Source organism: Eriocheir sinensis, chromosome 51 (assembly GCF_024679095.1).
Source record: "Eriocheir sinensis breed Jianghai 21 chromosome 51, ASM2467909v1, whole genome shotgun sequence".
Classification (NCBI taxonomy): Eukaryota; Metazoa; Arthropoda; class Malacostraca; order Decapoda; family Varunidae; genus Eriocheir; species Eriocheir sinensis.
The window spans coordinates 1,829,806-1,857,305 of NC_066559.1; the positions used below are offsets into that span (position 1 = coordinate 1,829,806).

At 45.5% G+C, this 27,500-nt stretch overlaps 1 long non-coding RNA gene and 1 other non-coding gene across 2 annotated transcripts in view; both read right to left on the minus strand.

Annotated features, from left to right (window-relative positions):
* LOC126982515 (uncharacterized) overlaps window positions 1–27,500 on the minus strand; it is a 154,752-nt gene that overhangs the window by 36,494 nt on the left and 90,758 nt on the right. The gene's annotated exons all lie outside the window — the stretch shown is intronic.
* Trnaf-gaa (transfer RNA phenylalanine (anticodon GAA)) lies at window positions 27,270–27,343 on the minus strand. The gene has a single exon. It is a non-coding gene; the product is annotated as a tRNA-Phe (tRNA).

Below are 27,500 nucleotides of genomic sequence, written 5' to 3' on the forward strand. Positions count from 1 at the left end.
CTCCTCCTCCTTCCTCTTCCTCTTCCTCCTCTTCCTCATTCGCTTCTATCAACTCCTTTCCCCAACTGTCTCTGCTCCCATTAAGAAGGGCACACGACCATCCTTGCCCTAGTAATGGGTGATAGCCAGAGAGAGAGGGAGAGAGAGAGAAAGAGAGAGGGGGAGGGTAGGGGAAAGAGGGGGGCGTGTCTAAGCATCTGGTATTGCATTAACACTCAAGGCCATCAAGACGGCCACTAACATAACGAACATGCGTCCTTATACGATTTTACTATATCATTTACGTGTATGTAAGAGGTTGGCCTCATTACCCTGCTTACGGGGAGTGTCGGTGTGAACGTAATACTTCCATAAATCCTGTCATGTTCACAATACGGTTTGAGGATCAGCCGGGTCTTGGTGTTCATCGGAAATCAATACCGTGATGATGAGGGTGTCGGAGGTGAGTAATGGGACTCCTCATGTAGGGGACGGCGGCCCTTGCTCATCCCTTTTGTGAGAGTTAAATGATTTACTCCCATTATTACCTACTGTGCCCACGCCGGTGTTGGAGGTCTGTGATTATTCCTATCATCATTCGCTAATTTCTACTTTCCTCATTCTTATTTACCTCTCTACCTTCATCGAGGGAGCGGCAAAGAGGGCAGTGAAGGAGAGTAAACTAACAGGCAAACAAGGAGTGAAAGGGCAAGCGAGCAGGGCGGAGCAGCAGGCGAGCAGGAGCAGGAGCAGGAGCAGATGACGTCAGCGAACCACTGAATCTTATCAATTAACTTACTAATTAGATCTATCGCGAACCCTCTGTTGAGTGTACTGGGCGTGGCCGGGGAGGCTGGGGACGCAAGGGGTCTATCTATGAGCGGCTGGGGAGCATCAGAAGGGCCCAGCGGGTGAGTGGGGTGCCGGGGAGTGGGTGGAGTGACGGGTGTCGAGCTACTACAAGTGTCTGAAAGCGACAGGGAGAATCAAGGAGCGGCTGCTGTGGCTGGCTGGAAGTGGCTGGGAGGCATTTGGGAACTGCTTAGAGTGACTGGAGTGAGTCTGGAAGCGGGTGGATATGGCTGGAAGTAAATAAGTATATCTGGTGGTTGGGATAAGATTGGGGACATCTATGCTTATCCAGGAGAAAAGTGTGTGTGTGTGTGGGGGGGGGGGGGGGACTCTAGATATGGCAAGGAAAGAATGGGTGTCTTTTGGGGTGTCTATTTATAATTGGAAGCTACTGGGGTGCATCTGGAAGTGACTAAGAGTGGTTAAAAATTACTGAGTGAATCTGGGAGCGGCAAAGCGTAGCTCCATGCGACTGAAGAGTGTCTGAGAGCGTTTAGGTAAGATTAAAAATTATATCACGTATATGCAAGCGTCTTGGTGTTACGCAGAGTGATAGGCTGGATGTAAGAGTGTCTACAAATGAGTTGAGGTAACCAAATTCCATCTGAAAACAACTAGGCGTGACCGAAAGGATTGAGATGTGCCTGGAAGCATCTTGGCGTGGCTGAAAATGGCTTGGGCGTGGAATGGGGGACAAGTGTAGCGGAAAACGATCTGGTGTATCTGAAAAACGCTAAGTAATGTATTAGGACAAAATGGTAAGTTACAGGAAATGGATATAAATGGCTAGACATGTCAAGGAATGTATTAGATAAGTCTGGATACGTCTGGTGTCTTTGGATAAGGTTAAGTGTAATACAGAAGTTCCTGAGAGTAATGGATAAGCACAGGGAAAGGCTTAGAGTTAACGTCACCCTCGTAAACAAACCGCCTAAGTCATTATTTTCTACTTTACAGGAAATCAGAAAAGAACTGTCATTATCTCAACTGGCTTAAGATTTAGGCAGAAAATGAAAAGGTCAATTCCATAACACTGAAAACCTGAATAACGAAGACAACTATACAAAAATGGGCGTCACATGTTGAAAAATTGATGTAGACAAAAACCTGGAAATCACTGAAAAATGACTTAGGCGATTATTTCATGAGTTATAGTTGTCTCTCGGAAGTGGGTAGGTTAGCATTCTTTACTTCTACTTTTCTTTCTCTTAATATTTTTCGCTTCAGACCTATTTCTCAAACTTTCTAAAGACTTCTGGTTGTTCTTTTCTACTTTTTCTTCTTGTTGTTTCTCCTCCCCCATCTTCTCCTCCACCCCTCGTCCTCCTTTTCTTCTCCTCCTTCCCTTCTTCCTCCTCAGACTCTTCGTTTTAGTTTTCCTCCTCATTCTCCTTTCCCTTCTCCTCCTTCTGCTCCATCCCTCTTCATCCAATTTTCCTCCTCCTTCTCTTCTTGAACTCAATCTCATCGTTTTCGTTTTCCTTTTTCTATTTTTGCTTCTCCCACTCCTCCTCCTCCTCCTCCTCCACATCATCCTCATCCTCTTCTCCTCTTCCTCCTCGGTCTTTTCGTTTTCATTTTCATATTCTTTTCGCTCTTCCTCTTCCAACTCTACGTCCTCCTCGTCCTCCTCCTTCTCTTCTTTCTCCTCGGACTTTTCGTTTTCCTTTCCCTTTTCTTATTACTACTCCTTGCACTACTTGCAAGTAGCGTAAGTCAACAATAGAGTAAAGCAACGGTTAATGTCCGCATGACAGGTGGAGTGAGGTGTGGGTACAGTAAGGTGACAGGTTACTTGTGCGTGCCTAGTACCGCCGGTAAAACGAGGATCAAGCCTCCATCTGTGCCCCTGAAACTACACCTCAGCCATCGTGAGTATTAGGGGGGATTCTGGGGCTGCCCTGTGTAGGCCACTCGTCCTCTTCCAGTTTCCCTGTATTTCTATGTTCTTGTATCTGCTCCTCAATATCGAGGTGCTTTTCATCTGCTCCTCAATGTCGAGGTGCTTTCATTTGCTCCCCAGGCCCCAAGTGGCTGTCGAATAGATTAAATCACCAAAGCGGGCAACCTCGTAATGAGCCAATAGGCTTTCTGTTGCCTGCATTTCCATGTTTCCATGTTTCCTCCTCGTCCTATCCTCCTTCTCCTTATCCCCCCCCCGGCGAGTACTCTATCATCTGGTCATATATTTCCCCAAGGACCTAATCTATTCCGCTGATGGATTCATTTACTCATCTCTTTCCTTTCTTATTCGGGGGGGGAGAGAGAGAGAGAGAGAGAGAGAGAGACTGGGGTGAATCTCTCTCTCTTTTGGGGTACTCGGAAAATTAGTAATAATAGTCAAAATGAAACATTCCGAGGGCGTGTGTTAAGTCAAGGAGGAGGAATACATAGGAATACATAGGAAGAACAGACACCAGAAGACCTGTCGGTCTATGGCGGGGGTGTCTGTTTACTACCGTTACTAATAGTAATCTACGTGTGGCAGGACAGGATAGAATAGATGAAGAGTCATATTCTTAGTTAGGCCCCCGAGCATAGTTAACAAGGCTTTCGTAGGAATTTTGGGCATTTCCGGGGGCAGTTTTATGACCTTTCTGCTATTTTTACTCCTCTTCTGTACAACGAACCTAAAAACACTCAATAGAACCCGACGGATCTCCTTTTCGACCCTTGGAAATAGTTGATAATGGGGGATGGAAACGCCTGGTAATGCCGACCTAAATATCTTCAATACCACCACGCACTATTTTCCTTACACATTCGTCACCTGCACACTGTTTCCTCACCCTCGCGTAATGCCTCGCCGTGTTAAAGGGAGTGCATTGCGTTACCTTCCCCTCTCCCCAGTTCCCCTCTGCTTCTCCCCCCTTTCCCTAGGCCTCCCTCTTTCCTCTCCGTCTCCCTCCCTCCCCCTTTGCCTACTGCCTTCCCCTCAACCTCCCCTCTCCCTCCCTTCCCTGTCCCCGCATTCCCCTCCGCCTCTCCCTTCCCCTCCGCCTTTCCCCTTCCTCCTCTCCGCCTCCTCACTTCCTTTATGCCTCCCCCTACCCCTCCGTCTCCCCCTTCCCCTCCGTCTCCCGGTTCCCCTCAATTTCCCCCTTCACCCCCGGCCTCCCCCTCGGCGCCGCGTCCCGTGTCCCGCGAGCCGCCGCCGCCTGGGCTTCATTCCCGGCCTTGAGTGTCACTTGAGCTCCTGCCTCGTGTGTCCGTGACGACCCTACACGACGACGGGGAGGGAAGGGCTAATCTGCATCTCTAATCTCCTCCTTCTCCTCTTCCTCCTCCTTCTCTTCCTCCTCCTTCTCCTCTTCTTTCTCCTTCTCTTCCTGATTCTCTTCCTCCTCCTCCTCGTTACCGAGTCTGCCTGTCTATTTCTGTTTGCCTGTCTATTAGTCTCTCTCTCTCTCTCTCTCTCTCTCTCTCTCTCTCTCTCTCTCTCTCTCTCTCTCTCTCTCTCGTATTTTTTTATCTTTGTTTGTACGTTGACACATATATCTCCTTCATTTCCACCTCTTTGAATGTTTCTTCTTTAATTCCTCCTCCTCCTCCTCCTCCAGGTGATAGTTTGACCCTCTTATGTATACCATGAACCAAGATAGAAACTCATTAGAATTCGACTGATCTTCTTTTCGGCCTTTGCAAACAGTTGATGTAAGAGGTGAGAGTGTCTGAGAATACAGGTCTAAATATCCACGAAGATGAAAAATGCATAAAAGAGTATCTGTTGACCATGATGGAATGTAAGGTGAATATACAAGAGAAGATGGCGCCACTATAAACACTTGCCTGCGCCATGACGGGCTGGGGTCGACTACCATCTAGGCCCCTCAAGAAAAGCCTACCGGCGCTATGGGCGTACACGTAAAAAAAAAAAAAGAATACATAAATTACGAGTTGACATCATGAGGAAAACACAAAATCATTGAATGCACATAATCCAAGCAAGAGAGATAGTGAGATTAAGTAACTATAATTATTTGTAACACAGAGTTTATAACACAGCAGATGCGAAAAAGAAGGTGAAATAAAGAAGTAATGAGAGATATGAAAACAGGTAGATAGAAGCAGCCATAATAAAAAGTCTTGCCCCCAGAACTGGAACAACATACAAATGACTGAAGTATTCACCATTCACAAACAGCAGAGTTAATCATCTTGTCTTCGCTTTTTCTCCATTCCATCGTTTATAAAATGGACGATGTTTTTCTCTCGTGTGTGTGTGTGTGTGTGTGTGTGTTTTCGTTACGGCGCAGTGCGAAGGCCAGAACAAGCAATACTTATGAAAATGATGCAACATGACGGAGAGAAGCGTTAATACGATGCAAATTAAGAGCACGGAAGAAAAATAGTATAAGCAGAGTATGAAGTATTTTATTGCCTCTGAAGATATAAACATAAGGTACAAAGTTTGAGTTGTAGAAGAGATGTTTAACACGAAAAAAAAAACTTCAAAAAATCCAAACATCAGAATCGGCAATAACAGCGTTGAGATGATAAAGCAGATATGAATACAGTAAGGCGTGGAAGTAAATACATCCCCAGAAGACGAAGTAATATGAAAACTGACTAAACCATTCGAAATCCTCAGTTAGCAGCGTCCATCCTCTCAGTTTTTCGCTCATTCTCCATTTCATCGTTCGTAAGGTGGAAGGTATTTTAAGCCATGGAAGTAAAACCTGCCCCGAGACATGAAGCAATATGAAAACTGACTTACTTATTCGACGCCCTCAGTCAGCAGCGTCCATCCTCTCAGTTTTTCGCTCATTCTCCATTTCATCGTTCGTAAGGTGGAAGGGATTTTAAGCCATGGAAGTAAAACCTGCCCCGAGACATGAAGCAATATGAAAACTGACTTACTTATTCGACGCCCTCAGTTAGCAGCGTCCATCCTCTCAATTTTTCGCTCATTCTCCATTTTATCGTTCGTAAGGTGGAAGATTTTTTGAGCCATGAAAGTAAATCCTACAAGAACATGAGGAAATATGGAAACGGATTATAATTTATTTTTCATGCAATTACATCGTTAGCCTAGAATTCGTGTTTCGTGCCTCTAAATGTTTTACTATGAGGCATAAAATTACGCCAATATCTCTCACCGTGTATGCTAAGTTTTCGCATATTTTGGTAATTTGCATACTACTCACGCTGCCTTTTGTTGTGTTTCATCATTTTCACACACACACACACACACACACACACACACCGCCACAAGCTAGGATTTTTCAGTAACCGAGTGGCCTAGGACTACCCACTTGCTGTCCTGAAGACCACCTATCAGCCCGGACTGTAGATACTCTCTCTAACTTAACCCCTTGACCACGGATTTCCTACAAGAAGACATCACCAAGCTACAGGAATGGAACAGCTTGAGTAATGTGCAAATTACCAAAATATGTGAAAACTTAGTGTACACGTTGGGAGATACTGACGTAATTTTAAGACTTTGAAACTAAGACATTAAAACTTCCGGGCTGAAGACATAATAGCATGAAAACAACAACCCTTCAAAATAATGATGTAAAAGAATGTCAGAATCTGGAAAAGTGTCATCGAGGCGCGGAAATGATGGAGTAAGACAAGCATACTTACAATCAGCGACTAAAGTTGCCGATACCCAGGAACTCGAAATTATGTGAGAATAAACTGAAATATACCCCAAGTACAGTTAGGAGAGTCCATCCTCTTTAGGTTTCGTATATTCTCTAATCGTTCGTTCATAAGGCGGCCGGAAGTATTTAGGGACACTGTGCAAAAAGGTAGCAAATCTAAGCAGCCAGACACGAAGCATTGCCGAGACACTGGAAGCTCTGCGAAACATTACTTGTGGGAGAGGAGATTATCTGCTTACGAATGCATATCTTCCTCTTCCTCCTCTTCTTCCACTTCCTCCTCCGACTCCTTCCTTCTTCATAATATTATCTCCTCTAGTTTTCCTTCTCCGCCACTGTATCTTTCGTTTTCATATACGTTTTCTCCAACCAACATTCTATGCTTTATTTTTCGTCTATGTTATTATGTCTGTCTTTCTCTCTGACTGGCGGTAGGTCTGTCTTTCTTTCTCGTGAGTCTGTCTGTATAAGTCGGTCTTTTAGTGTAAGTTTGTATGTCTAAATATGTCTTTCTGTAAGTCCTGTCTATTTGCAAGTCTGTCTAAGTCTTAGTTTGTCTGTTGGAAATTCTGTCTATGTAAGTCTATAAGTATTTTCTGTAATTCTCTCTCTCTCTCTCTCTCTCTCTCTCTCTCTCTCTCTCTCTCTCTCTCTCTCTCATGCACCAGCAGTTTACAATCTTAAATCCGTCATCCTTCATCAGCCTTCGCCTCTTCTTCTTTCCCTCACATTCTCTTCCTCCTTTCCTTCCGTCAGACACTCGGCAGACGAAGGAAAGCCGTGAGCGGGGAAAGGAAAGAAAAGAAGAAAAATCCGCTCAAAGCTGTCTATTTTTTCGTCTGTGTTTGTCTATACTCCTTCAACCCCATATATCTCTTTTTCTGTTTCTTTCATCTTTTCTTTCTTTTATATTTTCTTCTTCTTTCTTTTCTTTTCTCTCTCTTTTCTTCTTTCTCTCTTTTCTTCTTTCTTCTTCTTTCTTTTTTCTTCTCTCTCTTTTCTTTTCCTCTTATCTTTTCTCTTTTATCTTCCTCTCATCTTCTTTCTTTTTCTTCTCTCTCTCTCTCTCTCTCTCTCTCTCTCTCTCTCTCTCTCTCTCTCTCTCTCTCTCTCTCTCTCTCTCTCTCTCTCTCTCTCTCTCTCCTTTAAAACGTAACCAATGTAGGAATTTCATCTCCCATGGACTCGACACTTCATTCTTGTCATTTTTTCCACAATTTGAGAAAACCGGCCAACGACTGTAAACAAAATATTAAGGAAAAGCTCCCCAAATACGCTGCTCCAAGAAAATATATGAGAAGATAAGTGAGGCGAGGAGAGGTGAGGTGCCTATCCTGCCCTCCTCACACACACCTGCCTTGAGGGAAACACCTGTTCCTCCCTAATTACCAAACTTTTCCATTTACCAGTCTTTTTTTCATATTTTTGGATACCCGAAAACACAGCGATCTCATATTTCCTTTCTTCCCTCCCCGCAGGTAAAGTGAGCCGGGCTGCTGTTGTTAAGAATGTGCAGGCGTATCGGTGAGCATGTCTTCAGCGGGCATTTTCTATAACTTTCTTTTTTAGACGGAGGAAAGGTCGCGGTAAAGGTTAATTAATTTAGACTAGTTAATGATTGTGTGCGTCAGTCACTAATTTCTCTGTTACGGTGAAACGACATGTGTGTGTGTGTGTGTGTGTGTGTGTGTGTGTGTGTGTGTGTGTGTGTGTGTGTGTGTGTGTTCGAGGTTCGAGCTGACTCATCTGAATCACTTATTTTTTTTTTTCATACATCCGAGTGAGCACGCACGCACGTACGCACAGACAAAAAATAAATAAACAAGCTATTTAATGAACAAGCGAGTAATAAGAAAAAAACAAACAATGACAAGACAAACAGACAAAAAAAAAAAAAACCATTTCCCGCAATACATACAACAAACATAACACATTACCACAAACGTAGCAAACTCGAATGTGATGTGCGGCAGCAATAACTACATCTATAATAATAATAATAATAATAATAATAATAATAATAATAATAATAATAATAATAACAACACATCCCTTGAGTGAGAGTTATGACCCACCCCAAAAATATAAGAAAGTGTAAAAAAAAAATCAGGAGAAAATAACGAGAAAAAAACTAAATGGAAACAAAAGAAAAAATCGCTGCAACAAATTACACAACACCTAATTATGCAACTTTGAGGACAGCCCCGAGTTGTGAGGTGTTCCCGCCGCTTTAAATTACCTCATATACCTAGTCTCTCTCTCTCTCTCTCTCTCTCTCTCTCTCTCTCTCTCTCTCTCTCTCTGTCTCTGTGTCTCTGTGTCTCTCTCTGTCTCTGTCTGTGTCTGTGTCTGTGTCTCTGTCTGTGTCTCTGTGTCTCTCTCTGTGTCTCTGTCTCTCTGTCTGTGTCTCTCTCTCTCTCTCTCTCTCTCTCTCTCTCTCTCTCTCTCTCTCTCTCTCTCAGCAAGCAATTTCAGTCGTTTTGGCCACCTAATTTTATCTTTTTCATTCCTCCTCCACTTTTAATTTTGTTTCTAGTCCTCCCTCGCTTTTATCACTCCCCCTCCCCCCCCCCCCTTACACCCTCCCTCCCTCTCTCTTTTCCTCTTTCTTCCTCTCTTCTCTGACGATCCACCTGATTGATGAAAATTGGCTTACGACGTATCATGACCCACCAAATGGCTCCCCCGCTGCTTCCACGCTCACCGGCCGGGGCTCCTCAAACACTCGGACGCAGCCGCCGACGCTCTCTAGGTGTTGACTGACGCTCGGCTCTTACGGACCAGCGGACGAGGACGAGGATAGATGGGCCAAGTTTGAGGAAGTCTCTTGAACTGGTCTTATAGGAGTGGATACGTAATGGTTCTTGCTTATGCCTGATGGTGATGGTGTGAAGGCGTGGCCGGGTAGGCTAATGGTTCTGGTGGTTACGTGTTCCTGTTGTTAGTGTTGGTGTGAGTGTTATAATAATAATAATAATAATAATAAAAAAATTAATTCGCACATCGGGATATATAAAGAACAGGACAAGTAAACGAACGAGAACAAAATCGAGTTACTTAATTATACACTCAAATAGAAGAAAAAAAGGTGATAAATAGCTGAGATATGAGAGGAAGCGAAAACTCTTGAGTGTGTGGCAAAGATGTAGGGAGGGACTGACCCGCATAGGCCTACACCCCATCGGCCAGTTTAAAATGGAAATACTATAGTGAGGTTTGCAAGGTGGTGATAATGGTGGTGATGTTAGAAGGCCAGTTAATAGTGTTGGTGATATTGATGTTGCCAGCTGTGATGATGAAAATGGTGGTGGTGGTAGCAATGGTGGAAGGGAAGGTAGTGATGTTGGAAGTGGTGTTAATAACGATTGTGGTGATGTTGGTGATGATAATGGAGCTGGTTAAGGTAATGGTGGTGTTGTGTGTGATAACGAGAGTGGTGGCGTTGATGCGACTGATAAAGATAGTGGAGATAGTGATAAAATTGATGTTGATGATGTTGAAAGAATAAAGCCTTATCTCTTTATTTTGTATTTTCGATAATGTTTCTTGCTTAATATTTTTCTTGTCGCTTTTCTTCGCCACTAATTAACAACCCCAAGTTCTTTGATGCCGCAAGTTTTCCTTCACACAAGTATTTTAATATATGCTCCTTTTTGCATCATCCACATTTTCTTCCTCCCTGCCATCTTCCTCTTTCCATCGTCCCCTGTTCACAATTATCCTTTTCCATTTTCTGTTTTTCTTTCCCTCCGACCTTTCTCCTGATTCTTTATTCTCCTTTTCCTTCCGTGTTTTTCCTACTTTCCAACCTTTACATTGCTTCTTTCTTCTTATTTTCCTTCTCCGTATTTCTTTCTCTCTTCTTCCTTTTCCCTTCTCAATCTTTTCTCTCCATCCTTCCCCTTTCTTTCTCTCTATTGCTTCGCTTGTTTCTCTTTCTCATTTTTTCTTCCTCGTCTTTCATTTTCTCTATCCCTTTCCCTTCTTCTTCCTCCTTTTGCTCTGTTCCTCGTCTTTTTCTTTCCAGCATTCCACTTTTTTCTTAATTACTTTTTTTCCTTCCTCTGTTCTTCTTCCGCTCCATCCCTTCTCTTGCTTCTTCACTCTCCTTATTCCTTTTCAGTCTTTCTTTCCATCCCTCCTCGTCTCTCCACATTCTCAGTCTTTCATTCTCTCTTCCTGCTTCATTCTCTTTTTTCCTTTTCCGTCTTTCCTTCTCCTCTCTCATTCTTTTTTCTCCTTCGTTCTTTCTCTTCATCCCTCCCTACTCTTTGTTTCTCCCTTATTTTATTCCCTCTTTCTGCCTATTTTCTTTCTAACTCCCTTCCTTTCCGCTTTCGTTTTCACCCTCTCCCTTGCCTCCTCCCTTCACACCTGTCCTGCCTCTCACCTGCCTGCCACCTGTGGGAGGCAATAACACAGGTGGGGCGGCGCGTTGGCCTTCGCAGCGAGCACTTATTTCCTTGAACTCCGACAGAGGTGGCAAGGGAGGGGGCAGGGGAGGGGGAACAGAATGAGCGGGTGACAAGAAAGGGAAGGCGAGGATAGAGAGGGGAAGGGGAGAGAGAATGGGATGGGTGTTAGTGAGGGGATTGAGAGAGATGACGTAGGAAAGGCTGAGAATGAGGTGTGTCAAAGGGAAAGGTGAAAGAGAAAGGGGAGAAAAGGGTTTGTGTGTTAAGAGAGAAAAGTGAAAAAGGGAGATAGTGGGGTGTGTTAAAGAGGGTAAGGGGAGATATAGTGTAGGAAGGGAGATACTGGGAATGATGGTGAAGGGAGAGATTGAGCCGTTAGGGAGATAATGAGGTCTATGATAAAGAATAAGGATAAAAGGGGAAATTGTACGAGCAGGAAGGGGAGATAATGGGGAGTGTTAGGAAAGGCAAGGGTGAGGAGAGTGATCATAATTAAGAGAAAATGAGTGCTCTAGGGAAAGAAGGGAAGGAACGATATGAAAGAGGAAGGGAATATAATAGAGTGGGCTGAGGTACAGGGAGAGGAGAGGAGGAGAAAGGGGAGATAATGGGAAAGTGTTAATGAAGGCAAGGGTGAGGGGAGAGATAACGCAGAGAAGGGGAGAGATTATGGAGGAAAGGGAGAGAGAAAGTTGTGTGTGTTAAGGAAGGCAAGGCTGAAGGGAGAGAGAACACGGTGAGAGTAAGGGGAGAGATTAAGAAGAGAGGGGAGAGATAATAGAGATTGCAGAGAAGGGGAGAGATTATGAAGGAAAGGGAGATAAAGTTATATGTGTTTAGGAGAGCAAGAGTGGGAGATAATGCAGAGTAGGTAAGGGGAGGGAGATTAAGGAGGAAAGGGAGAGATAATGGGGAGGGGGTTAAGGGAGGCAACGCAGTGAGAGTAAGGGGAGAGGTTAGGGAGGAAAGAGAGAGATAATTGAATGTCTGCGAGGGAAGGGAGGGAGAGAGATAAGGCAGTGAGTTCATGGGGAGATAAGAAAGAGGAAAAGGGGAGATAAAAAGGAAGTTTGATAGATAATGGAAGCGAATAATGGAAGGAAAAAAAAACATATATACGAAATAAAAAAATAAAGGAAAATAAAGGAAAATAAAATAAAAGTAAAAAAAAGATAAATTAAAATAAAGGAAAATAAAGTAAAAGGGTATGGGGGAGAGACAAGGGAGAAAAGGGAGATAAAAGGGGGTGGGGTGTTAATTAAGCACAGGTAATGGGGGAGATGACGCGATGTGGGGAGATTGTGGAAGACGAAGGGAGATAATGTGGGGACGTGTTTAGGAAGAGAATGGTAAAGGGAAGGATGAAGGAGAAAGAGGAGAGAAAAGGGAGTATGATAAGGAAGAGAAGGGTGGAGAAGGAGAAGAGAAAATGGAGGGAGCTAAGGAAGAGAAAGGTGATGAGGAAAGAGAAGAAAATAGAAAGAGTGCTAAGAAAGAAATGGGAGAGAAGAGAGATGAAGAGAAAAGGGCAGGGAATGGGAAGATGGGAGAGATAAATGAGGAAGAGGAAGGAAAAGGGAATTTGCTAAGGAAGAGAAGGGGAAGGGGTGAGATAACTGAGAAAGAGAAAAGAAAAGGGAGAACGCTAAGGAAGAGAAGGATAAAGGGAAATAAGAAGGAAAAAGAGAAGAGGGAGTGTGTTAGGAGAAAAGGGGGAGTGTAAGGGTGAAAGAGGGAGAGGGGATAATAGGAAGTTTGCTACGGAAGAGGTGGGAGGAGGAGAGATGAAGGAGAAAGGGAAGAGAAAAAGAAGAAGAAAAAGAGAAAGAAAGATTGAAAGAAAGAAAGGAGGAAGGGAAAAAGAAGAAAGGAGAGAAAAATACGATGAAAAAAAGAAAGAAGGAAGAAAAAAAAGGAGGAAAGGATGGTGAGGAAGAAGGAGGAGAAGGAGGAAAGGAAGGATGATGATGAAGAATAAGAAGAAAGAAAAGAAAGAATGAAAGGAAAGAACTATACCATTACTACAAGAAAGAAAGAGAGGAGAGAAAAGACAAAAGTAAGAAAAAGTTGAGGGGAGAGATGGAGGAGGAAGAGAAGAGAAGAGGGAGTGTGGTGATGAAAGAAAGGGTGAAGGGAGCGATGGAGAATGATAAGAGAAGAGGGAGAGTGCTAAAGACAAGAAGGGGGAGGCGAGACAGAGTGAGAAAGAAAAGAGAAGGTGAGGGGAGAGAGGGCGGATGTTAGAGGGAGTAAAAGGCAGTAAGGAAGACCGTTTTATTTATGTTTGAAGTGAAGGGTGACGAGAGGGGCGGGACTTTTAATAATAATGAGCGTTCTTATGAGCTCATTAGTGTATTTCTATGATTTTGTTGGCGCTTTCGTTCACCGCTCGCTGTTTGGGGGACGAATTTTTCCTTTTTTCCTTTCTTTTGAGAGGGTACAAGGACTTTACGAGTGGTTTTAGTACGACGTTGTTGTTGTTGTTGTTTATGTTTGTTATTGATGTTTATGTTTGCTATTGATGTTGTTGATATTCTTGATGTTGTTGTTGATTTTGATGTTGTTGATGTTGATGTTGATGATGATGTTGATGATGTTGGTGATGATGATGTTGGTGATGTTATTGATGTTGTTGATGTTTTGTTGTCTTTCTTATTCTATTTGTTCTTTTTCTTGTTGTTCTTGTCACTGTTCTTCTTGTTTTTGTTATTGTTTTTCTCGTTGCTGTTGTCAAGTTTGTTATTTCTAGTGTAGCTGTTGTTGTTGCTGTTGCTACTGTCATTATTGTTATTTCTATTAGTTTTTTTTGTTGTTGTTGAAGCTTTTGTCAGTTATATAGTGTTGATATTGTTACTGTTCCTCTTGCCATTGTTGTTATTCCCATTATTGTTGTGGTTGGTGGTGGTGGTGGTGATGACAGTGGTGGTGGTGATGGTGGTGGTGATGGTGGTGATGGTGGTGACAGTGGTGGTGGTTTGGTCGGTCGAAGCGATGGAAGATTTGCATAACTTTTCCATTCATTTATTTATTATTTTTTGGCGTGTGTGACATGTTGTTTGCACTCTCTCTCACTCGCTCGCTCTTCATCCTTCACACCTGGCTTCCAACTTTTCCTCTCCGGAGTTTGCCTTTCCCTTTTTCCTTCTCTCTCTCAACAGCGAGGCATTTTTCTTTCCTTCCTCATCCGTCTTCCTGTCGTTCACCTCATGCCTTTGTTTTTCCTTGCATTTCCTTTCTCCTTTCTCCTCTCTCTCTGTGTTTCTGTGTCTGTGTGTTTCTGTGTTTCTGTGTCTCTGTGTCTGTGTGTTTCTGTGTGTTTATGTGTCTGTGTCTCTTTGTCTCTGTTTCTGTGTGTTTCTGTGTGTTTATGTGTCTGTGTCTCTTTGTCTCTGTGTTTCTGTGTTTCTCTCTCTCTCTCTCTCTCTCTCTCTCTCTCTCTCTCTCTCTCTCTCTCTCTCTCTCTCTCTCTCTCTCTCTGCAGGACAATTACATTTTTCCCTCACGTCTCCCTCTTCTCCTAATCTCTCGTCCCTTCCTGTTGACCTTCCTTTTTCCCTCTTCATAATTCCCCTTCGTCCTCTTGTCTCTCTTCTTCTTGATTCTCCTTTATCTCCTGTTCTCTTCTTTCTATATAGCGAGATCTAGTTCCCTTGTCCCACGCCCCTCTCTCTCTCTCTCTCTCTCTCTCTCTCTCTCTCTCTCTCTCTCTCTCTCTCTCTCTCTCTCTCTCTCTCTCTCTCTCTCTCTCTCTCGCCTTTTTCTGGTGATCAAGTCTCCTTCGTTTTCTCCCCATCCTGCACTTTCCTTCTAGCTATTTCCATTTGCTTCGATAGACAGATAGATAGGGAGACATACACAGCGGAAGATACATATAGATTTTTTTTCTCTTATGATGGGGGGCGGGGGGGGGGGGGTGATGGCGTTGTTGGCCGCGGTGTAGTTCTGGTGGTGATGGTGGTGGTGGTGGTGGTGGTGGTGGTGGTATTGGTGAATTAGGTTATGCAAGAGGTGAATTTGACTGGAAGATTTTTTTTTTTGGTGTGTGTGTGTGTGTGTGTGTGTGTGTGTGTGTGTGTGTGTTAGTGGGCGTTTTGTAAGTAAAATCTTGTATATGACTTATTTTTTTAACGTTCTAAATACCTCCCCCCTCCCCACACACACACATACACACATACAACTCCATCCCCCACACGCACGACCCTCCCCCCTCCCCCACTCCCCCACACAGCTCGCTAATGCCGGAGGAGGAATTTAGCTAAAAGGTGCGAGGATAAAGCCTGATTTCCTTGCTTTTATCCGATATTATCGCGTTTTTATAATTTATAGGGGAAGAGATAGTGGAGGGAGGGAGGGAGGGAGAGAGGGGGAGGGAGGGAGGAAAGGAGTTAGGGATATGAGTGAAAAGAAAAGAAGGGAGGGAGGGACGAAAGAAGGGAGAGGGGGAGTGAGAGAGGGAGGGAGGTAGGGATAGGAGTGAGAATTAAGAAGAGGAGGGAGGGAAAGAGGGAAGGAGGCAGAGAGGGAGGAAGGGAGAGACTGAAAAGATAGTAAGGGAGGGAAGGCGATTAAGAAAGATAAGAAAAGAAGGAAATTCATGAAAGGAAGAAGCAATGAAAGAAGTCTGAAAAAGGACGAGATTGAGAATAAAGGAACACAGAGGGAGGGAGAGGGTGAGATGATACTGATTAAAGGGAAGATGAAAAAAAAGAAGGGATATCATGAAAGTAAGAAGCGATCAGACATATATGAAAAAAGGTCAATACAAATACATACCTTTCACTGCGGATTGGGACTAAAGAAACGAAAAATATGATGCAAAAAGAACAGGAGATAGGGGAGGAGAATAAGCGGAAGTAAAAGGGGATAAAAGAGATTAAGAAAGTATTGGCAAAACAAAGAGAGGGAGGTTTGGGGAGAGAGTGTAAAAACGAAAGGAGGAAGCAGTGGGGCGGAAACGAAAGAAAAAGAGAAAATGGGGTCAAAGAGAGAAGGGGAGAGGAAAGAGGGGAGATAGGGGAAGGGGAGGGGAGAGAGGGGAAGGGGACACCCAATAAGGAAGGGAAGAGGGGAGATAAAATGCAAATATGGACATGGCAAGGATGACACGTTCCCTTTTGTGCGTCCCTGAATTGAAGGGGATTGCACACACACACACACACACACACACACACACACACACACACACACACACACACACACACACACACGCACACACACACCCTACATTGTCAGTCATTTCCTCAGTCCTTCACCCCCACACCCACCCACCCACCCACACACACACACACACACACACACACACACACACACAAATACACACACACGCACAAACAGACAGTATTAAAATGAATTACCTGATTAATAAGGGAAGATAAAACATGAGATCACATAATTAAAGCAGCAACCAGTGACAGTTTTATCCGCGGCGCTAATTCAGACAATAAACGCAGCTCATTAACACGGATTGAGACGCACTGCACACACACACACACACACACACACACACACACACACACACACACACACACACACACATATAAAACATCTCGCTAAACTTTAACTTTCCAAATATCTCCTCGGAAAAATATTGCGATACTTAAAGCAAGAGAGAGAGAGAGAGAGAGAGAGAGAGAGAGAGAGAGAGAGGGGGGAGGGGGGGTTGCTATTCATTTCCCTCACACATACTATCAGCTGATCAGAGGAGCGGCGTCGCGGCTCGGTGTTTGTTTACCCAATCAGCTGATGCCATCTCGGGCGTGTTTACATTATCAGCTTATCGCGACACTTCCTTTTCTCTCACCCTTCCCCCTCCCCTCCTTACTTGCCTCCGTTCCCTTCATCTTTCGTTCCCAGCTTATTACCTCGTATGTGCTTAGATCTCTCTCTCTCTCTCTCTCTCTCTCTCTCTCTCTCTCTCGGTGCGCGCGCATATGTGTGTGTGTGTGTGTGTGTGTGTGTGCCAGGCTACAATGGGGCGCCGTTTCCGGTCTTTAGCGTCGCCCTGCCAAGCATTGTACGCCACACCGCCAGACGCCGTGACCTCTTGCACTGCAGCAGCTGGCCTTTGAGGTGCGGGAGGGAGGGGGAGGGAGGGCGGAGAGGGAAGGAGGGAGGGATGGAATGAGGAGAGAGAGAGAGAGAGAGAGAGAGAGAGAGAGAGAGAGAGAGAGAGAGAGAGAGAGAGAGAGAGAGAGAGAGAGAGAGAGAGAGAGAGAGATTCTCCTTCTGATAGGTACTATGACCCCTTGACCTCCAGGGGAACACGTCCCCACACAATGCACCGGTCTGGCCACACCAAAAAACACACTGCATTGCCTTGAAAGCCAAAGCCCACTGCCCCCTGACCCACTCCTAGTAAAATCTTTCCCACATCACACGACCTCCACGTCAGCCGTCCCGTCACTCATGTCTATTATAATCCCCCCCCTTCTGCACATCAGCCACCCCCTTGTCTCCTTCACAGCAATGTTGCGAGATCGTCGTGCGCAGGCTCTATTTTTTGCCGATTTCCAACCCTCAAACTGTCTTCTCCACCCCTTTAACTGGTTTTATATAGAGTTATCGTTAAAATGGTTAATTATTGGTGTTTCTTGGCTAGAGTTATTGGTCAGAAACCTGTAAAAATTATGCTCTGAGTAGGAGAATCTGGCAACGTTGCTTCACAGTTTGGGGTTGCCTTCTCCGCCCACCATGCCTCGCCTATTAGCCGTCCCTTGCTTCCCCTCCGTCTGCTCTAAAGTCTTTCCCACCTCCTGTCACTTCGGCCTGTAAGCGCCTATCTGGTTCAGGTCCCCTACCGCCCCCACTTTCCTTCACCCTGAACGCTAAAGGGGCTATTACACCGGGCAAATTTTCCGTGGATCTTCAGTCAAACCACGATTTCCGCTGGCGTGGTTTTCTGACGTGTCCACGATCTTCCAAAGCTACGGTAGATCTCACCGAAGGACGACGGCATTACTCACCATCATCATCAGCAGCAATAACAAGAAACAAATGAGAACCACGCTAGCGGAAATCGTGGTTTGACTGAAGATCCACGGAAAATTTGCCCAGTGTAATAGCCCCTTATGGATGCGTCGTTACAGTCCAGCCTAGCAGCCACGGAGGTGTGCCCCGCCTGGCCGGCCTCCTGGCTCGCCCCGTGCTCACGAGGACGAGGGCGGCACTCAACAGTCAGTTGCTGGTGGAGGTGCCGTGACAATGGGCCGTGCAGCAGTCCACAACACCCTTGCCCGCGTAACGCGACTCTGGAATGTGTTCATAACACTTAAAACACTGCAGGAACGTCCACCACCAGACGAAGGCCGCAGCCGCATACTTCAGTGTGAAATTTCTAGATACATACTGACAACTATTATTATCGTAAAAACAGCGAGGTTTCGTTTATGAACAAATGCCTTTACACTATGCTCTTACTAATCTATAAATCATTACGTGTTGGTGGTAAACTTGCATACACAGCATCATTTCGCTATGTAAATTTTAACATTGTTGTATTTAGAGAAATAAATAAAATTGATCTACATACAGACGAGCCCACCCAGCTTCCCAAACACACACACACACACACACACACACACAGGCGAACGCACCCGCCCGCACACCCTCACCCGCCCCCACTCACATCCACACTCGTCGCCTACACACTCACCAACACGAGGGTGGAACAGCTGTGTGCGGCACCCCGCCAGGCCGCGAGGGCACAGCCAGCCAGAGGTCGACGGCCAGCAAAAGTTACGTGATTATTGCAAAAGAGAAAACTTGCGCCGTTCAGGAGATGAGAGAAAGAACATGTGACGCCTTGCCTTAAATGTCATCATCTTCTTTTCCTCCCCACTGCCTTCTTCGCCGCCTCTCTCCTTCCTTTCGTGCTTCTTAACTTCAGCCTAAAGAGTATGACATTATCTCTCCATCTTCCCTTCCCTCCCTCCCTTTCTCTTCCTACAGAACAATGAGGTCCTCCCCCTACCTCCATCACCCCGCCTCTACTCCTCCTCCTTGTCCCTTTAACAGTCCACTGGTCTCCCTGCTTCTCCCTCCTCTCAAGCGGTCATCTCCGTCCCATCTCCTTAACACTGTAACGTCGTCCTCAGCTCAAGATTGTAATGTCATATATTGCATGAAGGTAAACAGCGCTGTCGTTTCCTTGTTGTCGTTTCATGTCTGCAAGGAATTACAACCCACAAATTGTAATGGCAACTTTCTTTTAATCATGTCATTTTTCTCACAAAGTTTATGGACGACGTGTCTATTAGGTTCTTACTGCTGCACGCTCCTCTCTTCCTGGTACTGGTGATCCCGTCATGGTTTGGGTACATTTTGAGTTGTAAAATTTCAGATTAATCTCTCAGCGCGCGAAAAATCGGTCAGTAATGCCAACGTATGGTCTGCGAGGCCTTCCTGTGACAGTCCACAATGTTGGCATATATATGGATTGGTGCATGTGGCGAAAGTTATGTCATTAAATCAAATCAAGGAAATTTCTACAGAACTGGATTCTTTATAACTTAACCCGGTAGCAGCGACGGGGCAAATTTGTGGCTTTAACGTGTACCAGCGACGGGCCAAATTTTTGCCATGGTAAAGACCCCCCAAAATAGATGCATAAACTGATCACAAATGCGTTGATATATATTATGAACTGGTTTGCATGAGTGATGTTTTTTCTCATTAATTCGCTTAGAGGAGCCTTTAAGAAACATGATCCCCGCAGCTACCGGGTTAAGAAAGGAATTACCCTTTTCTTCGCCTCTCTCTACACAGCAGCACTACTTAGCGGGCGTGACCCTCAAGAGGAAAGTGCCGTCTGATGACTGTAATGGGAAATGTGACGGATAGGAATACTAACACAATTTTTGGTCTGTAGGAAAACATTGAAGGAACAATCAGAGTAACACGGGCAGCTAACGGGACGATGTTGCCGTATTTCTTCCTTCTCTGATCACACGAGTGTCGAGGAAGCTTTTGTCGGGTAGAGCTCGTTATAGACAAGTGGCCTCGTAGAGATAAATAACAAGCAGACATGTACCCCCCCCCCCCACACACACACAGCGAGTAGCGAGCTTTTTTTTTTATTATTGTTTCCTTTTTTTTTTGCCCTTCAGCTGTCTCCTTTTGTAAAAAAAACCAAAAAAAACACGCAAACACACACAAATACACACACACACACACACACACACACACACACACACACACACACACACGCGCGAGCAGGGAAAAGCTGTCAAATATTTACACGTTTGTTTTGTTTACGTAATAACATTAACACTTCCACCGCCAGTACGCCGTCCCGTGGCCGACGCGGCGCCATTTCGGGTTTGTGGACGGGAATGAAACTGAAAACTGCCGCCGCTGCACTACGCTGGCCGGGGACAGCTTTACTTGCTTATTTAGCTGTATTTTTGTCACTTATTTCCCGCAACACAGAATTTCATAAAGCCACTTTGTTTTGCGTCTTCACACAACACGCTTCGTCCCCCCCCCCCCCCCCCACACACACACACAGCCCCGTCCCGCGACGCTGTGCTACGCCTCCAAATGCCAGACCAACTTCCAGGTCCACATCCCTCCAACTTTCGCCTCTCCTTATTACTGTGCGGCGCATTTCCTTCCGCTCGGTACTTCATCTTAATCACTCGTCTTTAGAGTGCCATAACTTCCTCGCAGTGCCACGTCTTTTCACGCACCAAGCAGTTTCGTGTCTCTTAACAAAATGCCGCAGCTCTCCACAGTGCTACCAAACCGAGACGGTGGCACAGACTTCTACACAGTCAAACACTTTTAAGGTTCGGTTAGGTAAGGAAGCATAAAGAAGAATACCGAATTAATGCTGAGTATAACAAGGGGAGACTGGCAGAGCATCGTATTTTAACCCCTCGACTGCGGATTTCCTACAAGAAAACATCACCAAGCTACAGGAATGGAACAAAAAGTGGCTGCTACAATTCAATGAAGAAAAATGTAAAGTCATGCACCTTGGGAGGGGGTATCCAGCACACCAATACCACATGGGAAACACTCCACTGTCCACCACATAGGCACAGAAAGACCTGGGACTGTATGTTACCAGGCTACCAGTGAAAGCCAAATCTGACAATCGCAGCGGACGGATTAAGGATCAGACAAATGTTGAGGACCTTTTAATGATGAAGGAGAATAAGGACTGGACTTAGGCAGGTCATATCATACGCGTAAAACTGATAATAGATGGGTCACGAAAGTAATAGAGTGGTAACCCAGGAACTGCAGAGCTGATCAGACAGACGATCAGATGAAATTGGGGCAAATGCCGGAGCGGAATGGAGTACACTAACCTGAAACAGAGAGCGAGGGAGAACGCTGCGAAAGCCATTTGTCCTGCAGTAGTCTAGTAATGGCTGAATGATGACGTGAGCAAGGGTGGGTAAGGGTGTGCCAGGAAGGGGAAGGAAGGTGATACTGATGTGCTCTAATATGAAACATGAAACGCGACAGCACGACAACGAAATGCAGCAGACACACCGCCGGGGCCTGCCTCCCTCCCTGCCTCCGTGCCTGCCTTCACGGTGTGGGTCTGGCGCTGCACACGTCTGTCTATCTCGGCCTGCCAACTTGTTTATCTACCACTTTGCCTATTTTTTCTCCCTTTTTCTCGGGTGTGTTAGTGTATGAGTGTGCGTGTGTATGTATGTAAGAGGAAAGTATGTGTGTATGTGTGTAAGTGGAATGTGTCTGTAAGGGGAATGGGTGTGTGGGTGTGTGTGTATGGGGAAACTGTGTGCGTGTGTGTGAGAGAGGAAGGTGCGTGTGTGTGTGTGTGTGTGTGTGTGTGTACATCATAAAGGAGACGTAACTCGGCGCAAGAGAGCCAGTAAGCTTATTTCCAATGCCTGGTCTGGCTGGAACAGTGGACAGCAGCAGCGGCGCCACGCACAACGCGGAGGTTCAACATATATAGTTGCCGTTGACTGATCCCCGGGGAGTATCTTGGTTAGAATTGTGCAAATATATAACTTAACCTGACTTCCTTTGGGCGGGTCATCCACACTTAATACGCGGGACTTCGCCTCCATCGACCCCCCTTGAGCTTAACACTTTTCGGTCTTGGAAGGGTATTACTCCACAGCCAGCCAGCCAGCCAGTCGTACCCCTGAATCGTTGAACCTCTTCGTCGGGCACGGAGCCGCTGTCTATTGCTCCAATCAAGCTAGACTTGGGAAATAGGCAGCCGGTGAGCATTTGCATGGGGGACAGTGAGCGACGAAATGTTTTAAAATGCGACCCTAGTTTTTTCGGGATTCGATTTGTGCGCGAACTGTCAGCCAGATCAGTCGTTCAAGAGGCGCCATGACGCATCGGCTGCACGTCAACCAGAATATAAACGACGCGAAGTATCCTCCTCCTCCTCCTCATCATCATCAGCAAAACGAGCGAGTCTAGAGGTCCTTGCAGCAGACGGACAGCAGCGGGGGAATGTGTACTGACTGGCTGGCGCTGCAATCCGCTGCCCGCCTAATGTGACCTCAGGAAAACATTACATTAGCATAGCGTGAGGAGCCGCGGAGGGGAGCGTCCGACTAGTGTGTGTGTGTGTGTGTGTGTGTGTGTGTGTGTGTGCTAAACCAGCCAAGTAGATTTATGCAGGTTACAATGGAATGGAAAAATGTTACACCGTTTATTTGAATTCATAATATCTCTCCCTATCAAACATCTCTCCTCCCTCTACACACACACACACACACACACACACACACACACACACACACACACACAGATATGCAAGCACAGACGCAAACACAAACACAAACACACACACACACACACACACACACACAAATAAATACACTCACAAAATAATTAAAGTATATTCATAATTTTTTTTTTTTTTATGGAACCGAGGACAATGTTGGTCTCAGTCTACAGTTTTCACTCCATAACACACATCATTCTTGTTTAGGTGAGTGCGACGGTCTTTTCTTAGCGAGTTTATGTTGCGCCTTTCAAGTAAAGAAATATTTTCCTTTTCTATTATTCTCACGCACAGCAATTTGGGAGTTAAGGCAGTGTGAAAAAGAGCCTGCATATTGATAACCTATAAAAGAAGTAATAACGTTTTTAAAGTGAAACGGACTACCTCAAAATTTAAAGTTTCGGGGAGGCGGAACGCAGTGGCGGTGCGGGGCGGGGGAGCCAGGAGGCCTGTGTAGACCTTGGGCTGCGTGACGCGGGCTAACGCGGGGCGGCCGTGACGTGACCCTGCGGGGTAAGGGACGAGACGCGCCACACAAGACGCGGCCGCGGCCAACACAAGGCTTACAAAGGGAAGGGAAAATTACTTCTTTACTATAATGTGCTGCCATGACATTTGACCGTGTGTGTGTGTGTGTGTGTGTGTGTGTGTGTGTGTGTGTGTGTGTGTTGCTTTGTATTTATTGGCGCAGACTTACGGAAATGCGCTGGAATTCCATTTACTCGGTGAGAAAGTTATGTAAAGTTATTCCCGTGACCGTCGGCGGCCCCGGCTGCCAGCAAGTTAAAGTCGCCCGCGGCCAAGACGGAACCACAAGAAGCCAAGAACATAACCTAATCCAAGGCGGCCCAAGTTACGAAAACCCTGACTCTGACAAGCCAGTCTAAGGGCACACTCTAGAATCAGTGGTTCCCAAAAAAATTTTCAGGCGACCCCAATCATGCACCTCTAGACATGACCGCGACCCCACTAGTTTAGTTGTTTATGTGTTATTGTGACATAAAAACACCTTTTTTTTATTTTGAGGTCTTGGCGACCCCCGGAAAAGCGCTTGGCGACCCCAGGGTTGGGATATGGGTCTCTAGATGATCCCATGTTCACAGGAGGGTAAATACTTCTACGGATGATGAAAGAAAAAATGATTCCACCCTATTACGAAAGACGGGAAAATGCCGCTTCCCAAACCCAAAGTCCGTGAATTTTCGAATTATCTCTTTCGACTTCCGGTATATATAATAAGCCGTTCATAACTGGGACAAAAAAAAAGGCTGACTTACTTTGCGACGCACCATACGTTTAACACAGCACAGCCACACATAGTTTTCCAATGGTAAAAATTCAACTGCACAACCTTTCTTTTATATTTAGAAAGTATCTGTGGCAGCTTCATCGTGGCGGCACGACTCACACACTGCTAGGGCCCCACACCAAGCCTTTCCCTTCTCAGCTTCAAATCTTTCAATAGTTTGCATGATGAGCACAGTTGGGCAAGAAAGTGTATCCAACAGGGATTTGGGTGGAGAAAAATTTCGTAACAATCTGCTTGCTTTGCATAAACGATAAATTACTTATTTCAACCAAGTTTAGCGGGGTATACAATGCACTTTTTTCTATTCCCCAACGAGTGGAAGTGATCGGCTGGACCATCTCTTCAGCCGTTTGTTGGTTAAAAGCAAACTCCCTGGAATTTGTCTACGTCACTGAGGCAGCAGCAAAGTTTCTAGTTAGACGCACTTTTAAGGCCTCGGAATTTCTGGTGCAGAGCAATCCCGGCGTGACGGATCCCTGCGACGAATAAACCGAGGCTGAAGGGACTGGGGCGAGAGAAATGGAAGAAGATTTTTGCAGTTCTTTACTCTGAGGACCAGTTTCACTTCCCTTGACTTACACACGAGCGAAGACAGAGGCACTCGGGACTTTCTCTTCACCGTTCACTCCTCCCTAGGAAATCATGTCACCTGAGGCATCACTCTCTCGTTCCACATAGAAGTATTAACACCTGGAACACCTTGCGGGAAGAAGTGGTGGGGGCGAGCAGTGTCCATCAAATGAAGGAAAGGCTGGATGAATGTAGATATGGAGACGGGACTATTAAAGCTTAGCTCGGGCCCTGTAGACTACAAATAGGTAAATACAAATAGGTAAATACAGCCTGACACGCCACTTGCCACTCGGATCAGCTTCCCTTTGCACAGCCGAAAGTCGAAAAAAAAAAAGATAATGTGGGCTTAATCGTCCCAGGCTGGCCAGTATGAGACAAGCGGAGCAGGGAAATAACAGTCTCGGAAAAGTTATGATATGTATCCGGATGAAGGCTAAGGAAATGGGTTTTGACAGATAATCCGTCGAGTGATTCTTAAAAAAAAAAAAAAAACAAAAAAACTACACAGAAACAGAATCTGAAAAATTTCTTTGAGCGACTGTGAGAACTCATGAGCGTGACTACTTATGTGTGACGTAGAACATCTAGCCCACTGCTAATTCTATATACACCAAGTCAAGTCATACATCAGTGGCTTGCCTGAACGCGCTGTGAAAGAAAGCAAGCATGCACATCCAAAGTGCACACACGGCCGCAACTTTAGTCACCCCTGAACTGGCGGGTATTTTTTTTTTACCTTCAAGTGACGTCATCCCGCTGCTCCGCCCCCAAACCGCCCCCTGCGCGTACTGGTCACAGTTTTGAAGCAGAGTGACTGGACTTCGTATATCTAGACTTAGGCCCACTGGTTCTTGAAAGGGGGCGTGCATTCCTAGGTGGGCGTTAGTAATTTTCAGCGGCGGCTTTGCTCTAACCCTGAAGGAAAAGTTGGAATTTCTGTTGCTGGAGTATACTATGATCTTAACAAGAGCGTGGGATAATATTGAGAAGCTTATGAAAAAAAAAAGGAAAATTATCGCCCGTATTAACTATAGTTTAATATAGTCTAGTTAGGCTTACCATTGTTAATAAACTTGGGAGCTAATTTTATCTATACATGCAAGGGGGGCGTGGAAGGACCCATTCCTAGAGGGGGGGGGGGGTAGTAAAAGTTAAGAACCTCTGAATTTTTCTAGACCTAAGTATCTCTCTCTCTCTCTCTCTCTCTCTCTCTCTCTCTCTCTCTCTCTCTCTCTCTCTCTCTCTCTCAAAGGTATACTACAAGATCTCTAACTCCCACACACTGGTCGCGGTTCGTCCTTGCCTGACCCTGAGAAAGTTCCGCGTTTTGGCCCCTCACGCCAGCGCCGCGCCGAACGTTGGGGCAATACAAACACCAGCGGCGCTCCTCTCTCCTATCCCTTTGCCTCACGGGGTGCCGCCGGGCTTCAAAGGGTCTCGGGGTAGGAGTGGACTCAGCGTGGCTCGTCCGGCGTAAAAATTGGATGGAAAACGAAAACCTGCAGCCGCCATCTCGCGTCAGTTTCGGTTGTCTTGGTTCTGAGTCTCGCTCGCGGCTGGCGGTTCTGCGGCTTCAGACAATTTGGTGTAACTTTTTAATGGCTGGGGATGTGGAAGCGCTCTCTTAGGATGTATATCGTACTATAGAGGGAGAGGGAGAGGGAGAGAGACAGAGAGAGAGAGGGAGAGAGAGAGAGAGAGAGAGAGAGAGAGAGAGAGAGAGAGAGAGAGAGAGAGAGAGAGAGAGAGAGAGAGAGAGAGAAGAAGAAGAAGAAGAAGAAGAAGAAGAAGAAGAAGAAGAAGAAGAAGAAGAAGAAGAAGAAGAAGAAGAAGAAGAAGAAGAAGAAGAAGAAGAAGGAGAGAGAGAGAGAGAGAGAGAGAGAGAGAGAGAGAGAGAGAGAGAGAGAGAGAGAGAGAGAGAGAGAGAGAGAGAGAGAGAGAGAGAGAGAGAGAGAGAGAGAGAGAGAGAGAGAGAGAGAGAGAGAGAGTGTTTGTGTGTGTGCAGTATAAGCCTCTTGCTACACATTTGTTTCCCGAAGTTCCATCTCCCACAAGGGCTGAGTGGCGCCGCCTATAAGAGCCTTTCAATCAAGAAGAACAACTGTAAAGACGCTTCGATGACGTAAGTTTGTCAGGTTGGAACTACTTGGCGAACGATGAACGACCGCACACAAATACATACGCACAGAGACTGACAGACAGACAGACATAACATCCCCCCCCCCGCACACACATGTACTTTAATCACCGTCTCGTTAATGCCTGAACTGATGGGAAAGTTACCTCATTAAAAACTCCGGAATATTTATTAACTCCTTGCCATTTTATTTTTTCTTCTTCCCCTTACTCTTACTCTTTTTTTTTTTTTTTGTTTCCCTGCCCGGTGATCGTGGACGCGTCGCTAATTAGTGTTTCGTGGCGGGAGACGAGAGGGACAATTAAGTGGCGCTGAGGCCGGGCGGGGAATTTGAGGTTTTGAGGTAGCGAGTGTGGTGCATTGTTGTTGTTGTTGTTGTTGTTGGTGGTGGTGGTGGTGGTTATCATTATTATTGTTATCATTGTGCTACTTGAAAATAATAATCTGTTCCAATATATTTTAAACGCCTTAGTTACATTGGAAAGTTTCGTTTAGTCGGCGCAACATCTGTGGTCATATGCCGGAGAGAGACAGAAGGGGAAGGAATTATAGGAAAACGGAACAGATCCCAGGAGACGGGACACAGCCCCCGATTAATACCTGGTACCCATTCACTGCTGGGTGGATAGGGGCGTAGGGTATCGGAAAAGCCGCCCAAATTTTTCCACTCCGCCCGGGAATCGAACCCGGGCTCACTCGGTTTTCAGCCGAGTGTGCTAACCACTGCACCACGAAGCCCCCCGCCTTAGTTATATTATTTTGTTTCTTCCATTTTTATCTGTCTCCCTTTACCCAATCTCCCTCTTAAAACTATTTTCTTTCATCTCATTTCTTTCTGTCTCTCTGTCTGCAAGCTCTGTCTCTCTACTCTACTTCTGTGTCTGTCTATCCAGTG